Genomic DNA, 15,772 nt, shown 5'->3' with positions numbered 1-15,772 from the left:
ATCCGGGTCTTCATGCATGCTAGGCAAGCACTCTACTTCTAGGCTAAACTCCCGGCACTATGTAAACTATTTTTAAAAGATTAACCTAAGAATAAAATATACTTTAACGTATAAAAAACATAATATTAAAAAGGGCAAGAAAATGTGCATGTTTCTCATCACAGTCTAGCAAGTCTATGCATAATTACAAAGTCAGAACAAAATAAAATAGAATACATTACTTTGGCTAACTCCTGAATATACACACAAACAAAGCAAAATAGAACAAATGAGGAACAAGAGAAAAAAAATTAAAAATAATTTAAATATTATAAGTTACTACGAGCTGCTCATATAAAATACTTGGGAAAAAAAGGACTGTGAACAAAGGGATAACAAAAAAATCATATAAATGGGCCAATAAACATAGGAAAAATATTCAACTTGCTTATTCATTGAAAAATATAGTGTCCACATTCAGAGATACAGATGTAAATCCTAACACTTGTAGTAGGAGTAGCTTTTCTACAGGGAGTTTCAAAAGCTCTTGAAATATTTCTAGTCCTTGTCCAAATAATTCCACTAGTAAGAATCAATCTTAGAAATGGCATCAATGAGGGGCCAGGAACTTGGCCTAGTGGTTAAAGTGCTTGCCTACCATGCACGAAGACCCGGGTTCGATTCCTTGGTACCACATACATAGAAAAAGCTGGGAGTGGTGCTGAGGCTCAAGTGGTAGAGTTCTAGCCTTGAGAAAGTCCAAGGACAGTGCTCAGGCCCTGAGCTCAAGCCCAGGACTGGCAAAAAAAAAAAAAAAAAATGGCATCAATGAAAAACATGACAAGGAATATCAATATTCAAGAAGTAATGCATCCACTACCTGACAAATGTAATTGTAACCCCTCAATATGTTACGCCGACAATAAAATACAGTTAAAAAAACGCAAGACAAAGGAACAGCATCAATGAGAAAAAATATATTTTTACATTTTGCATGTCCAATGCAAATAAAAAAATAAGTACTTAAATGACTAAAGGGTACTTACTATACAATAGCCAACACTTTCGAAGGACTATCCAGTGAAATGGCACAAATACAGAGAAAATAATCTTCCTCACATTGATATTAGCTAGCTTATTTAACATGCACAAGAAATCTGACTCTACATGTAAATCTCAACTGTTTCCAAACCCAATTAAAGTGATTCTCTCTGTGGGCGGGGGGTGGTGTCTTTATTATATTTTTTTTCGGGGAGTTGAGGTACTGTCCTAGAGCTTCTCAGCTCAAGACTAGCACTCTACCACTTTGAGCCATAGCACCACTTCTGTGCCTGAGCTGCTTTGAACCATGATACTTAGATCTCAGCCTTCTGAGTGGCTTGGATTACAGGCCTGAGCCACTTGCTCTTGGCTAACTCTATTTTTAACCTATAAAAAAAGACTGAAGCAGGGACCAGGCCTAATGGTAGAGTGTTTATTTACCTAACGTGTGAAGCCTTTGTTTCAATTCCTCAGTACCACATATACAGAAAAAGCTGTAAGTGGTGCTGTGACTCAAATGGTAGAGCGCGAGCCTTGAGAAAGCTCAAGGACAGTGCCCAGGCCCTGAGTTCAAGCCCCAGGACTGGCAAAAACAAAACAAAACAACAACAACAAAAAACCTCTTAACAACAACAATAACTATGTTATTTCTCATCCCTTTTGTTGTCCCTTGGTTATCTCATATCTTACCATGTTATTTGGTATATTGTATATATGTTTATTTATTTGAAATAGGATAGGGAAGGGGGGAAAACAAGATGAGAGGGGGTAGGAGGAGTGAAATGGGGACAAAAATGAGAAGTGGTATCAATGTTTGTGGGTATCAATGATTGTGAAGTAATTCACATACTATCTGAAGCTGACATAAACATACTTGTACAGCATGAGATGGAGGTATAGATCAAGAATTAGAGTCCTGCCTTGCAAATTCAAAGCCCAACATCCCCCCCCCCTCAAACAACAGCAAGAGCAACAACAAAAATACAACCAACTTGCCAAACAAAACCTAATACAGCTACCTGGAAGCCAATTCTAGGTTGGCCCAGGAAAAAGCTCAAGAGACCGCCATCTCACCCAGTTAAAAAACAACCCCCCCCCCGCCCAAAAAAAAAACCCCAAACCAAAAACATGAATGTGATCCAGGCAACAGTGACTCATGCCTGTAGTCTGGCTACTCAGGAGGCTGAGATCTAAGGATCGATCATGGTTCAAAGCCAGCCTAGGCAGGAAAGTCCATTAGATGCTTATCTATAATAAACTACTCAAAAAAGGCAGAAGTGTCCCTCTGGTTCAAGTAGTAAAGTGTTAGCCTTGCTCCAAAAATAAGCGCAGGGACAGCTAGTAGGCTCAAAGTTCAAGCCCCAGTATGGGGTGGGGGGGACCCAACAACAATTGAGTGTGGGCAGCTACACAGTAAGTATAAATGGAATCATGGAATCATAGTCCAAGTCTGCTGGGCATAAACTTGAGACCTTATCTCAAAAATACAGCAAAAAGGGCTTGATCAAGTGGTAGAGCTCCCATCTAGCAAGTAAGCCTAAGGCACTCAAGTTCAAACCCCAATACAGACAAAATAAACAAATGGACAAATAACAAAAATAGACCTATGAACCTAACACAATTTATATACTTAAGGTGATTAGAAATAGCATCTAAATAGTTTAAACAGACACAGTAATGAAAAGAAAATTTGGTACCATCTTTTGAAACTTTACAGGCACTCTACCATTTACTTGTGTGTTTTGGGAAGACACAAGTACAAAGACATTTACTATAGAAAAGTTGGAATAAATTACCTATGAAGAATACCTTCTCCCCTCCCCAACAAAAGAGAGGTTTAAATAAATTAGGATATACCAATAGCAATACTATGTAGATGTTAAAACTTGATAAGAATCTAATACACTAGACTGAAGATATAAATTATTGAATTAAATTTACCCACAACCCCATAGAGAAGGTGAGCTGAAAACTCTTACATGGAGCTTTAAAACAACATATCAGGATATACTGACTCTACTTCACACCACTAATAACAAAAAGAAAAAAATGGATGAATGACAACAATGTATAATCACTAAATGAACAAAACAGGAATAAAATAGCTCTATAAGTTAATGGCGATGGTTAATTTGTGTAATTTCCACCTAAGAAAGTAAGTTAGCTGTATTTTCAGAACAAACTTATTCCTGGACATAAACGCTACAAAAATACAAACTGGTTTTATTACATTAAATCATTCTGTCAAAGTTACTTGTTACTTTACCAATACAAATAGGCAATTAGGAACTACAACTTATGGTGCTGCTTAATGGTTCCCAACTGATGGATAGATAGTATTCCAAATTTTTGTAGTTTTTGACTGAACACTTTCAAGTAACAACATAAAATTAGATTCCCAAATTTAATCATGGCAAGCTCATTGAATCAAGTGTATCTTGGGCACATACTGGTTCAAACATAGGCTAGTCATCAAACACAGAAACATAACACACACACACCCATATAATGTTTAACCTTAAAATTCAGTTTAGCCCAACATTCACTTAGGATTGTCTTCATCTTTGGTAATAGTAGCGTTCAGGTATAAGCTAGTAGACTACACTGCTTTTTTTTTTTTTTTTTTTTTTGGCAATTTTCTGCCTTGAACTCTGGGCCTAGCTCTTGCCAGGCAAGGCACTCTACCACTTGAGACACTGTCAGCCTTTTCATAATTGTTATTTTCAATATAGGGTCTTATTTTATAAATGTACTGGAAAGTAATTCTTCTGTTTGTTCCTTGCTACTGTGAGAGCCCATAATGACACAATTCTAATCAGTAATATAAACAGATACCCAACAGCTTTATTAACCATATCCCTCTTTCCTTCCTATGTCTTCTTCCTCTTTTAATGGCTAGGGATGTAATGGACTATCAATACAATAGACTATCAATGAAGTAAATGATGAGAAAGGCACCTGAGGTGTCAATAGCTACTAGCAGCGGCTTATTTCCGAAATGACTGTAATAAGGAAAACAATAAAGGCCCACTTGTTCACAGTCACTGCTAGTTTAGTATTTATTTGCAAACATAATCTTCAGTACCAGTGAGCTAGATGAAAAATCCTTTTACTCTCCTTATTTTTGAGAGCTGCAGGGAGATGTCACTTTGTATTAGTGTGTTCTGCTTGAGACTGAGGATCTTAGGAATGCAAATTACACTTGCTATGTGCAAGTAGCCTATAGGAAAAGCAGGTGTTAAGACTGAGACTGAGTTCTATGACACTTAACCAGAACCCAGGTGGCTAACACCTAGCACTAGAGGCAGGCATAGAGAAGAGTCTTGACTGGCTCAGAAGTGACACTCGGTGAGAGCAACTTGTATGTCTGTGTGAGCATCCGGGCCTGAACTCAGGTTTTTGCAGTCTTACAGCTTTTTCTGCTCAAGACTGGCACTTTATGAGTTGAGCCACATTTCCACATCTGGTGCTATCCCTAAGCTTTTGTGCTACATGCCACTTCTGGCTTTTTGGTGGTTAACTGGAGATGGGAGTCACAGACTGCTGGGTGCCACTGGCTCATACCTGTAGTCCTAGCTACTTAGGAGGTTGAGATCCAAGAACTGCAGTTCAAAGCCAGCCTGGGCAGAAAAGTCCCCATAAGACTCATCTCCAATTTACTACTCAAAAACCAGAAATGGAACTATATCTCAAAATGGTAAAGCGCTAGCTAGCTTTAAGTAAAAAGATCTAAGGGACAGAGGCCAGACCCTGAGTTCAAGCCCCCAAACTGACCCCCCCCCAAATAGTCACAGACTTTCCTGCCCGGGCTGGCTTTGAACCAAGATCCACAGATCTCAGTATCCTGAGTAGCCAGGATTACAGGTGTAAGCCACCAGCACAGCCTCATATCTGGCTTTTTACTGGTTAATTGAAGGTAAGCATCTCTTGGACTTTTGTGCCCTACTTCACTGGTAGAAAGATAACAAGAATGGCAGATTATCGTACAGTAAATTAAGTTCTTCTAAGCAGCCTGAAGTCAGGCTTTGGGACTGCACTATAGAGGAAGGAAGTTGTCTGGGAGGTTAGGACAGTCCTTAGGGATTTCTGAGTGTCTCAGCCATTACATTTGGGTGAGAGACTGCTATTAGAGCTGACACAGATAGGGAGAGGTTTGGACTCTGGTTAGCTTGGACTTCCAGCAAGTAGTGCTACCTTGCAAGTCAAAGCAGTCCAAAGTACCAGATCACTACAGAAAGAGCGCCATGTCTGTGAATGGCTTGTACCTAGGAAAAGGGTGGGAAACATCCTGCTTTCAGGCTTTATAAGGCCTGAAAAGTCATTTGGTATACAATGAGACAGACAGATGCTTTCCATTTTTCTCAACAGCTTCTCTTGGTCTATATGCCTGTACTATTATTATATGACTCAGGAATGATGCTATAAACATTCAAATGCCTCTTGGTAGAGAAAAGGTTTGCCACTCCTGATCTAGGAGCTATCCAGCAGCTTTGGGGCTTGCTATCAGGTAACGCTAAGAACTATGACTATGCAACTCAGAGCTCACACAATACTTTCTAGTATCAGCCCTCAGACAGGATGACAAACCTCTGAGTTGAAGCTGAAAAACTAAAACCTGCAGGCAGAGCAACTGAGTCCTTCAGATCGCTACCAATAGCACAAAACGTAGTAAATTATTTGTTACCTCCACTGCCCATCTTTGGGAGACTGGATGGTTCACAGATTTAAAACTGCTGTGTGACTAGCTGCGGTTTCCATCAGAAAGCAATTTATCCACAATGTTATTCCCCAGTCTAGGAGGATAGCATAAACTGTAACTCACTGGGGAGAAACCACACTGCAACTTGTCCTGGCCGAGCACTGTGAAATGCATTGTTCAACTCCAAGGTTACAAGTGATTAAAACATCTAACCAATGAATTGGCTTTGAATGCATAAATCTTTTGTTCCTCTTAAAAGATCTATTATTTTACAGTAAGTGTACAAAAGGAAGAATGGCATTATGGGCACACACACGTAAACAATGCATCCCCTTGCCCATTGTATCACTCTCCTCTACAACATTCACACATCCTAAAACTATTTCAACAAGTTTCATTATCCTATTTTCTTTCCTTTCCCAGTCCTGGGATTTGAATTCAGGGCTTAGGCACTGTCCTTGGGCTTTCTCAAGGCTAGCACTCTACCACATGAGCCACAGCACCACTTTCAGCTTTTTCTGCATTTGCAGTACCGAGCAATGCTAGGACAAGCACTCTACCACTAGACCACACTCTCAACCCTCACTGTGCTAGTGTTATACAATTTTCTGTCATGAAATGATATGAAGTGCCCACTGATTAGATAGATTGAAATTACATCTACAATTTGTTCCTTAAGCATATCCCAGGCTAAGAATTCACTGTTAGAGACCAGTACTAATAAAATACAATCACTTAGGTTTTATATTTTAAACTATTTCCCTGTGGACAAAAGACAAATTATAATATCTTAATATTTTTACTGAGTGTGTTGTCTTCTCTCTGGGAATTTTTTTGGGGGTCAGTTGTGGGACTTAAACTCTAGGCCTGGGCGCTGTCCCTGAGCTCTTCAGCTCAAGGCTACCACCCACTACCCCTTGAGCCACAGCACCACTTCCAGTTTTCTGCTGGTTAACTGGAGATAAGAGTCTCACAGACTGCAATCCTCAGATCTCAGCTTCCTAAGTAGCTAGGATTACAGGTGTGAGCCACTGCACCTGGTATGGGATTTTTTTTTAAAAATACATTGCTGTCACCAAATATACTTTAATGCTCTATTAATAAAAGCTATTACAATGACTTTTCTCATCACAGTAAAATCAAAAGCTCAAGAGCAAGATCTAGTTAAGATGGAAGAACGATTTTTAAAAAGCACTATCCTAGCCCGTGTGGTGGTTCACGCCTGTAATCCTAGTTACACAGGAGGCTGAGATCTGAGGATGGAGTTTCAAAGCCAGCACCAGCATTAAAGGAAGGGAGGGGAGAAAAGGGAAGAAAGGGAGAAAGAGAAAGGTGAAAGAAAAAAGGAAAGGAGGATGGAGGAAGGGAAGGAGGGAGGGAGAGAGGGAAGGTCAATTTGAGCAGCCTCTAAATTCTCTCAACAGTCTATAGGTGCATTTTATATGAGTTTTAATACTGAGAGGAGACATACACAGATGTGCTTTTGTAGGTCCTGAAACCAGAAATTATCTGTTTATAACTTAAGGTAACTTTACAGTGGTATAAAAATGGAGAAACAAACACAATTCAGGATTTTGATGTTAAAAAACATTTTTTTCAGACTCAGAACACTACAATTGAGCCCATACTGAAATTCCAGACAATGAGTTCATAATGGCTGCTTGCTGAGAGTCCTAACATTTAATCTAGTTTCAAAGCACTTAAAGATTTATATTAAAATGCTGCAGTTGTCAGCTGTTTCCACCACCAAAGCAGACCCACAGAACAGATCAAGTCAGCATGTTATAACTGGAATTAGGATGCTGTTTCTTTTTCCTAAATAATAAAACTGTTAAATTATAATCAAATTCTCAGAATGGAAGGACTCATTCAGCATCACTTTGTCAGGGCTCAATGCTTTGCTAATCCTTAAAATTTAATCCAGCATTGATCCACCGTAGACATCCACTTGCTACAGTATAAACACTACTAATCTCCTCCATGAGAGTAAGAAACAACTCCAGCAGAAATACTATGCTCCAAAATCTTCTGACTGGCTGCTTTGAGGGCAAGATCACATTATAAGATTGTATAAGAGATAGGCTCTGGATTTTAGTACATAGTACTTTCTTTCCATACCTCTAAACATTCTCACTTGATTTAAAATGATATCTCAACCACATTTGTGATCTGATTGTTTTCTCTATACCATTAACAACAATAGCAACAAAATCACTTATCTGGCAAAATTAAGGAGAAGCTGAGTACTATTGGCTTGAACCTGTAATCCTAGTTACTTTTTTTTTTTTTTTTTTTTTTGCCAGTCCTGGGCTTGAGCTCAGGGCCTGAGCACTGTCCTTGGACTTTCTCAAGGATAGAACTCTACCACTTGAGCCTCGGCACCACTTCCAGCTTTTTTTCTATATGTGGTACCAAGGAATCGAACCCGGGTCTTCATGCATGCTAGGCAAGCACTTTAACACTAGGCCAAACTCCTGGCCCCCCTAGTTACTTATTAAGAGGCTGAAATTTGAGGACTGAGGTTTGAAAGAAGCCCATGAGACTCTTATTTCCACTTACCAACCAAGAAGCTGGAAGTGGAGCTGCAAGTAGCAGAGCACCAGCCTTAAGCAGAAAAATAAAAAAAAAAAAGAGCTAAAGTACAGTGTTCCCAGCCCTGAGTTCAAGTCCCAGTACCAAGAGACCAAGAGAAAGACGAGAGAAAAAGAGGGAGAAAAAGAGAGAGAAAGAGGGGGGGAGAGGAGGGGAGGACTCAGTAAGACAAAAAGTAATAAGCAACCAGGCAAGGTAATCCTAGATATTCAGGAGGCTGAGATCTGAGGATCAAGGTTCAAAGCCAGCCCAGGCACAAAAGGACCTGCGACTATTATCTCCAATTAACCTCTAGAAAACGGGAAGTGGGGCTTGGCTCAAGGTTAGAGTGGTAGCCTTGAGCTGAAGCGCTCAGGGACAGCTTCCAGGCCGAGTTCAAGCCCCATGACTCCCCTCCCCCCCAAAAAAAAAGAAGAAAGAAGGAAGAAAGGAAGTAATCTCCAAGTAACTCATGCCTTTAATTCCTAGCAACTCAAGAGGTAGATAACTAAGAAGAGCTTGGTTCAAGGCCAGCTAGGCAAAAGAGTTCACAAGACCCCCTATCTCAGCCAATCACTAGGCATGGTGGTACCCATCCCAGAAAGCCTAAAATAAGAGGATCAGTATCCAAAAGCAACACAGGGTTTTGGAGCATGGTTTAAGTAATAAATCAACTGCCCATCAATCCTCCACTACTACTAACATAACCACACTGGGAAAATAGACTTCAGGTAAGCAAAAGCTGAGTAATTTAGTTCATTAATACATTGATAATTTACTCATTCTTCCAAAGATTATTTTGTGTGCTTCTGTTTTTTTTAAATTAATCTATTAGCAAGCTAATTACATCTAAGCAGGAGTTCAAACTATAGTTCTACCAAAAAACAAATCAATAAGTAACTTAATTGTATCCAAAGCAACAAACAATACCCTCAATGTCACTCTTAAAAGTATTTTGTATTTTAAATTTCTACATTAATGTTCTGTTTTCTTCTACCTTAGCTTTAATATAGTCAAAATAAATAGTTAAGTTTAAAAGCTGAATTAACCAATGACAGCCAATGGCTGGATAACAATGAACATATTTGCTGTTTCAGATATGCAATCATTTTTTCTTTACTCAGATATACTATAAGATAAACAACTGAGGTTATTGCTAATAAAGACTGTCAACTTTAAAATCACTGATTGATGTATTTGTACCCCTCTATTTAATCAGAAAATCTTTTGTGGAAGTGTATCACACTTTACTATAACCCAGAAATAGTAAGCCAAAAGACAAGAACACTCATCACTAACCCTAACTCTAATTCCAAATTTGTTCAAAAACACTTTTATAGTTTTAATTTCCTATTCCGTTCCACTCCCACTTAGGTAACTTTATAAAGGAAAGGAGAGACAAAATAGATCAAATTTCTACAAATCTTGTATAGGAAATGATAGTTTCTCCGATCTCGTTTATAGGCAACTGGTGGTAAATCATAAATTTAAATCAAAGATCAAATGTTAAAGATACCCCAAACAAGGAAATATGAACAATGCTGCTACACTTAAAGAGACAGCACCCAAGCCCTGAGCACAATCTAAGTACATATTCTCTTTCCTTCATTCCCTCCCTCCTCTTCTAGTTAGTATCTCAATCTTGTTTTTTTTGTTTTTGTTTTTTTGCCTGTCCCAGGCTTGAACTCAAGGCCTGAGCACTACCCTTGGGCTTTCTCAAGGCTCTAACACTTGAGTCACATTTCCACTGCCAACTTTTTAGTAGTTAATTGGAGATAAAAGTTCTAAGAGCTTTTCTGCCCTGGTTGGCTTTTAACTGTGATGATCAGATCTCAGCCTCCTAAGTAGTTAGGATTAAAGATGTGTGCCACTGGGGCCTGGCCTAATACCTGTTGTAAAAAGCTAGTATCGGTTGAGAATCTTATCCAAAATAAGGTCATATAAGTTCAAAATAGAACGTCACCACTTTAGGATGGTAAATGTAATCTCCATAGCAACCAGAAAGAATACAGTCTTAGAATGTACATGAAAGGAACTAAGAAACAAAATTTCTCGACACAAAATCCAAGATGGTAATACACAAAATAAGGAGCAAAAAGGCTGTAAAACATACAAGAAATGAGTTGCAAAATGACAAAAGGGCAAATGAAATACACAGAGATTGAACAATGGATTAAAAAAACCACAATTCAATTATATCTATAAGAATTTAACCGTAAATGTAAAGACAGATTGATAGACTGGAAAAGGATATGCTATGCCAATAATACAAAAAAAGTAAGAGATGTGGCTATACTTATGAAAGAAATTATATAAAACAAACTTCATAGCTTACTTTTTTTTTCCAGTCAGTCACAGAGCTTGAACTCAGAGCTTGGGTGCTGTGCCTGAGCGCTTTCACGCAAGACTAATACTCTACCACTTTGAGCCACATTTCCTCTTCCAGTTTTCCGGCAGTTGATTGGAGATAAGAGTCTCACAGACTGTACTGCCCTGGGCTGGCTTTGAATTACAATCCTTAGATAGCAGCCTCCCGAGTAGCTAGGATTACAGCTGTGAGCCACTAGCACCCAGCTTATCCTTTACATTTTTAAACATTATGAAACAGGACTGGGAATGTGGCTTAGTGGTAAAGTGCTTGCCCTAGCATGCAGGAAAGTCTGAGCTTGATTCCTCAGTACCACATAAACAAAAGAAGGCTGCAATTGACACTCTGGCTCAAATGGCAGAGTGCTAAGCCTTGAGCAAAAGAAGCTTAGACAGTGCTGTAGGACCTGAGTTCAAACCCCAGATCTGGCAAAAGAAAAACAACAATCCCCCCCCCCAAAAAAAAAACAAAACCTGAAAACATACACAAGTTTGTATTACCAGACATGACTACGAATTTTAGGAAGCAAGAGGGAACAACGGGCAAGTACACACTGGATTACATACATGAAATGGAAATTTTCGAGAAATACGAATCCTGTCAACACAAAACCATAAAGGAAGATAAAAATCATGGTCACACATGGTGACTCTCACAAATAATTCTAGCTACTTGAGAATCAGAGATTAGAAGGATGGCAGTGCAGGGTTAACTTAGGCAAAGACCTACTTAGGCAAAGACCTCCTAAGACCCCCCTTTCAAGCAACAGCTGAGTGATGTGGCAAGTGCTTGTCATCCCAGCTATATGAGAGGTTGAGATGGGGAGAATCAAGTTTCAAAGCCTGTCTAGACAAAAAGAGTTCAAGAAAGATTCCATCTCAATAGAAACTGGGTATAACCTGCAATCCCAGCTAGGTCCAGGAGCATAAAATTGAAGGATTGCAGTCTAACTGCAGCTTTAAAAGAATGTGGGACACTATCGCAATCTAACAAGTGCAAAAAGGAGCTGCAAGTATGACTTAATACAAGATTTGCTTAGCAAGCAGGAGATCTTGAGTTCAGATTCCTAGTACATCAGAACAAATAACAATAAACTCTTAAGAGACAGATCTATTACTATTAAGAAGAGTTTATCAGTATTAAAAGTCTCCTAATAAGGAAAGCTCTAGATCAGATTCACCACTGCTTAATTCTACCAAGTATTCCAAGTATTTTAAACAACATTAAACTTGAACAGAACCAGTCAGTATTTTATTTATTTATTTATTTATTTTGCCAGTCCTGGGCTTAAGCTCAGGGCCTGTGCACTATCCTTGAGCTTCTTTTGCTCAAGGCTAGAACTCTACCACTTGAGCCTCAGCACCACTTCTTGGCTTTTTCTAAGTATGTGGTACCAAGGAATGGAACCCGGGTCTTCATGCATGCTAGGCAAGCACTCTACCTCTAGGCCAAACTCCTGGCCCCCCAGTTAGTAATTCTATCAAGTATTTTACATGACATTAAACTTGAACAGAACCAGTCAGCACCACCCGATAGATAGCATAGCCAAAAGAGTAATGGCAGAGAGTGGAACTCAGGAGAGCATCAACAAATAAGACAGTTCAGGAAAAGGACAGCATAACAGATTCTAAGCTTCCTATCCCTTAGTGGAAGTAAGTGGATTGGACCCAGCATGGTAAGCACAAAGGCCAAATCTTTGATTACTGAGTCATATCCTCTTCCATAATAATAACATGGAAACTCACCACAATCCTATCACTAACCAGACATATCTAAACATTGGGGAAAATCTCTAATAAAAGACCAGAGAACACTACAACTTCCAACCAGAGACTTGCACTTGGGCATAGAAATTCAAGGAAAAATGCTTCCCTTCAAATACCTATAATTCTACAACAAAGGAATGAAAACGAAATAGGTCAAATCTCAAACAAGGAGTTCAGAGAATTGATGACAAGAATCTTCAATAAAATTAATGAATAAACACTTGACTAAAACACCTGACTGAACTTAAAAGAGAACAGTAACAGATGAATGAAATAAGGAAGTACATGTGGGATATGAAAAAGTGATCAATAAAGACAAAATTTTGTCTAGTGCCAGTAGTTCAGGTCTGCTACTCAGGAGGCTGAGATCTGAAGATATTGGTCTGAAGCCAGCCTAGACAGGAAAGAAACTCTTATCTCCAATTAATGACAGAAAAAGCCACAGTAGAGCTGTGGCTCAAGTGGTGGAGCACTATCCTTGAGCAAAAGGAACTTAGGGGGGCCGGAAGTTTGGCCTAATGTTAAGAGTGCTTGCCTAGCATGCACGAAGACCCAGGTTTGATTCCTTGGTAACACAAACACAGAAAAAAAAGCCAGAAGTGGTGCTGTGGTTCAAGTGGTAGAGCACTAGCCTTGAGAAAAAAAAAAACACAAGGACAGTGCTCAGGCCCTGAGTCTAAGCCCAGGACTGGCAAGAAAAAAAAAAAAAAAAAAAAGGAACTTAGGGAAAGTGCTCATACCAGAGGTCAAGCCCTAGGATGGTTAAAGAAAACAAATGACAAAAAAAACCCCAACAACAACAGCAAAAAAAAAACAAAAAAACAAAAAAACCCCACCCAATCAATAGTTTACAAATAGCAAACTCAATAACTAAAAAAAAAAAACAAAACTCAAACAAGTCATATTAACAGAATCAAACAAATTGAAAACATGCAACACCACCTCTAGGACACAATCAAAAGACCAAACTTACAAGATATGGAAACATTAGAGGTACAAACATGATAAAGGAATTAATCATGTATTTAATAAAATTTGCCCAACCTTGAGAAAGATAAAGGACATTTATAGAACGTGAAACAAGCAAGGGGAAAGATTAAGGGCACTGGTGGCTCATGCCTATAATCCTAGTCAGGAAGCTCAGGACTGAAGATTTCAGTTCAAAAGTGCCTGAGGAGGAAAGTCTGTGAGATTCTTTAATGCCAAATGACCACTAAACAACTGGAGACCTACAGCTCAAGTGGTAGAGCAGTGGCCTAGAGCCACTGAGGTCCTGAGTTCAAGTCTAGGACTGATGCATGTACGCACACACGCACATATACACACACGAATATATAGAACCAAAAAAAAAAAAGGAAATTACAATCTGTAAGGAAGTAAGGAGTCACATACAAAGGCAAGATCACTATAATAACAGATTTCTCAATACAAACTCTATAAAGCCAAGAATATAAAATCATTAAAGATAACAATTATCAACTTAAAGTTAGTATATCCAGAAAAGCTATACTTCTTGAGGGAGAAAAAGAAAAACCTCCCATGAAAGACTAAAGCTAAAGTAATGACTATGAAACCAGCAATATATATATATAAAGGTGTTATACATATAGAAGGGTAGACGAAGATAAACAAAAACAGGAATACATAAGGAAGACTAGACCTCATTAGATGAGTACATGGGGTAAAAGAGAAATACAAAAGAAGTAAACACCATGAAAACAGCAAATAACAACAGATATGCCTTTGAGTGTTAATGGTTTCAAGTCTCCAATCAAAAGATAAAAGTAGGGTAAGTTGGATTATATAGCAAGACCATTTAATCAACTCTTGTTACTTACAATGAACATACCTCAGTGACAAATACAGTTAGGGAAAAAGTATATGAAAAGATTTTCCAAGAAAATTTTCACCCAAAGCAGGTAAGAGTAGCTATACACGTATCTAATAAAACAGATATTAAAATAAAATTACAGGGCCAGGAGTTTGGCCTAGTGGTAGAGTGCCTGCCTAGCATGCACGAAGACCCGGGTTCGATTCCTCGGCACCACATACATAGAAAAAAGCCGGAAATGGTGCTGAGGCTCAAGTGGTAGAGCTCTAGCCTTGAGAAAGTCCAAGGACAATGCTCAGGCCCTGAGCTCAAGCCCAGGACTGGCATGCATGCATGCATAAATAAATAAATAAATAAATAAATAAATAAATAAATAAAATAAAATTACAAGATAAGAACACTTTGCATTAATAAAGAATAACACTATTACTTTTAGTGCCTTCTTTACTAAACCACTGAATAATGGCACACCCAAGCTTATTTAACAAACAAGTACTGACAGACCCCAACTTCCAGAGTAGAAGTCTTCAACACTCTATTCTTACTAACAGATCTTGCAAACAAATCAACAACAAAATCAACAAAAAACAAAACAGACATTAAAAGCCATCTGCAGAACATTTTATCTAGAAGGTCAATAATACACATTGCTCTCAACAGCTCACAGGACCTGTCAAAAATTAGACAATACTTTAAGGTAAAAAGCAAGTCATGTAAGTATAAGAGAACCAAAATGAGTCTTTATATCCTTTCAGCATATAATCAAATGAGATTAAAACAAAATAGCAAAACATAAACAAGAATAAGCCACATTATCTTATAAAAATTCATGTAACAGAGATTAAAAAAACAACTATGTAATCAGTTAAAAAAACTACTTTCTTGAAAAGGAAATTAAAACAGACAAACCTGCCAGGCACTGGTAGGTCATGACTATAATACTAGCTACTCAAGAGCCTAAGATTTGAGGATTACTGTTCAAAGTAGCCAAATTAAGAAATCCTAAAGATCATGAGAAAATGCTTTGATATACTGAAAAAGAAAAAAGAAAAACTAGAAGATCTGAACAAAGTTTTAGATTCATTTTACCTACTGTAACCAATCAAGCTGGCGTGGGGGCTCACACCTGTAATCCTAGCTATTCAGGAGGCTGACATGTGAAGATCAAGGTTCAAAGCCAGCTCGGCACAAAAGGACCTGAGACTCCATTTAACCTCTAGAAAACAGGAAGTGGGGCTTGGCTCAAGGTAGCCTAGAGCTGAAGAACTCAGGGACAGCACCCAGGCTGCGATCAAGCCCCATGACCCCCCCACACACACCCACACACAAAAAACAGTCAAGGACCAGGAGCATGGCCTAGTAGTAGAGTGCTCCCCTAGCATGCACAAAGCTCTGGGTTTGAATCTTCGGTACCACATACACAGAAAAAGCTGAAAGTGGTGCGTGGGCTCAAGGGGTAGAGCTCTATCCTTAAGAAAGCCTTAACAGGCCTTGAGTTTAAGCCACAGGGAAGACAA

The 15,772-nt window shown here is 38.7% G+C and overlaps 1 protein-coding gene across 15 annotated transcripts in view; it reads right to left on the bottom strand.

Annotated features, from left to right (window-relative positions):
- Positions 1 to 15,772, bottom strand: part of Dlg1 (discs large MAGUK scaffold protein 1) — a 181,431-nt gene that overhangs the window by 114,950 nt on the left and 50,709 nt on the right. The window lies entirely within an intron of this gene.

The sequence above is a fragment of the Megascapheus bottae genome, chromosome 1 (genome assembly GCF_031878675.1).
Source record: "Megascapheus bottae isolate mThoBot1 chromosome 1, mThoBot2.hap1, whole genome shotgun sequence".
NCBI classification, from domain to species: domain Eukaryota; kingdom Metazoa; phylum Chordata; class Mammalia; order Rodentia; family Geomyidae; genus Megascapheus; species Megascapheus bottae.
Note: the sequence above shows the minus strand (reverse complement) of the source record. Positions and strands in the feature narration are given on the sequence as shown.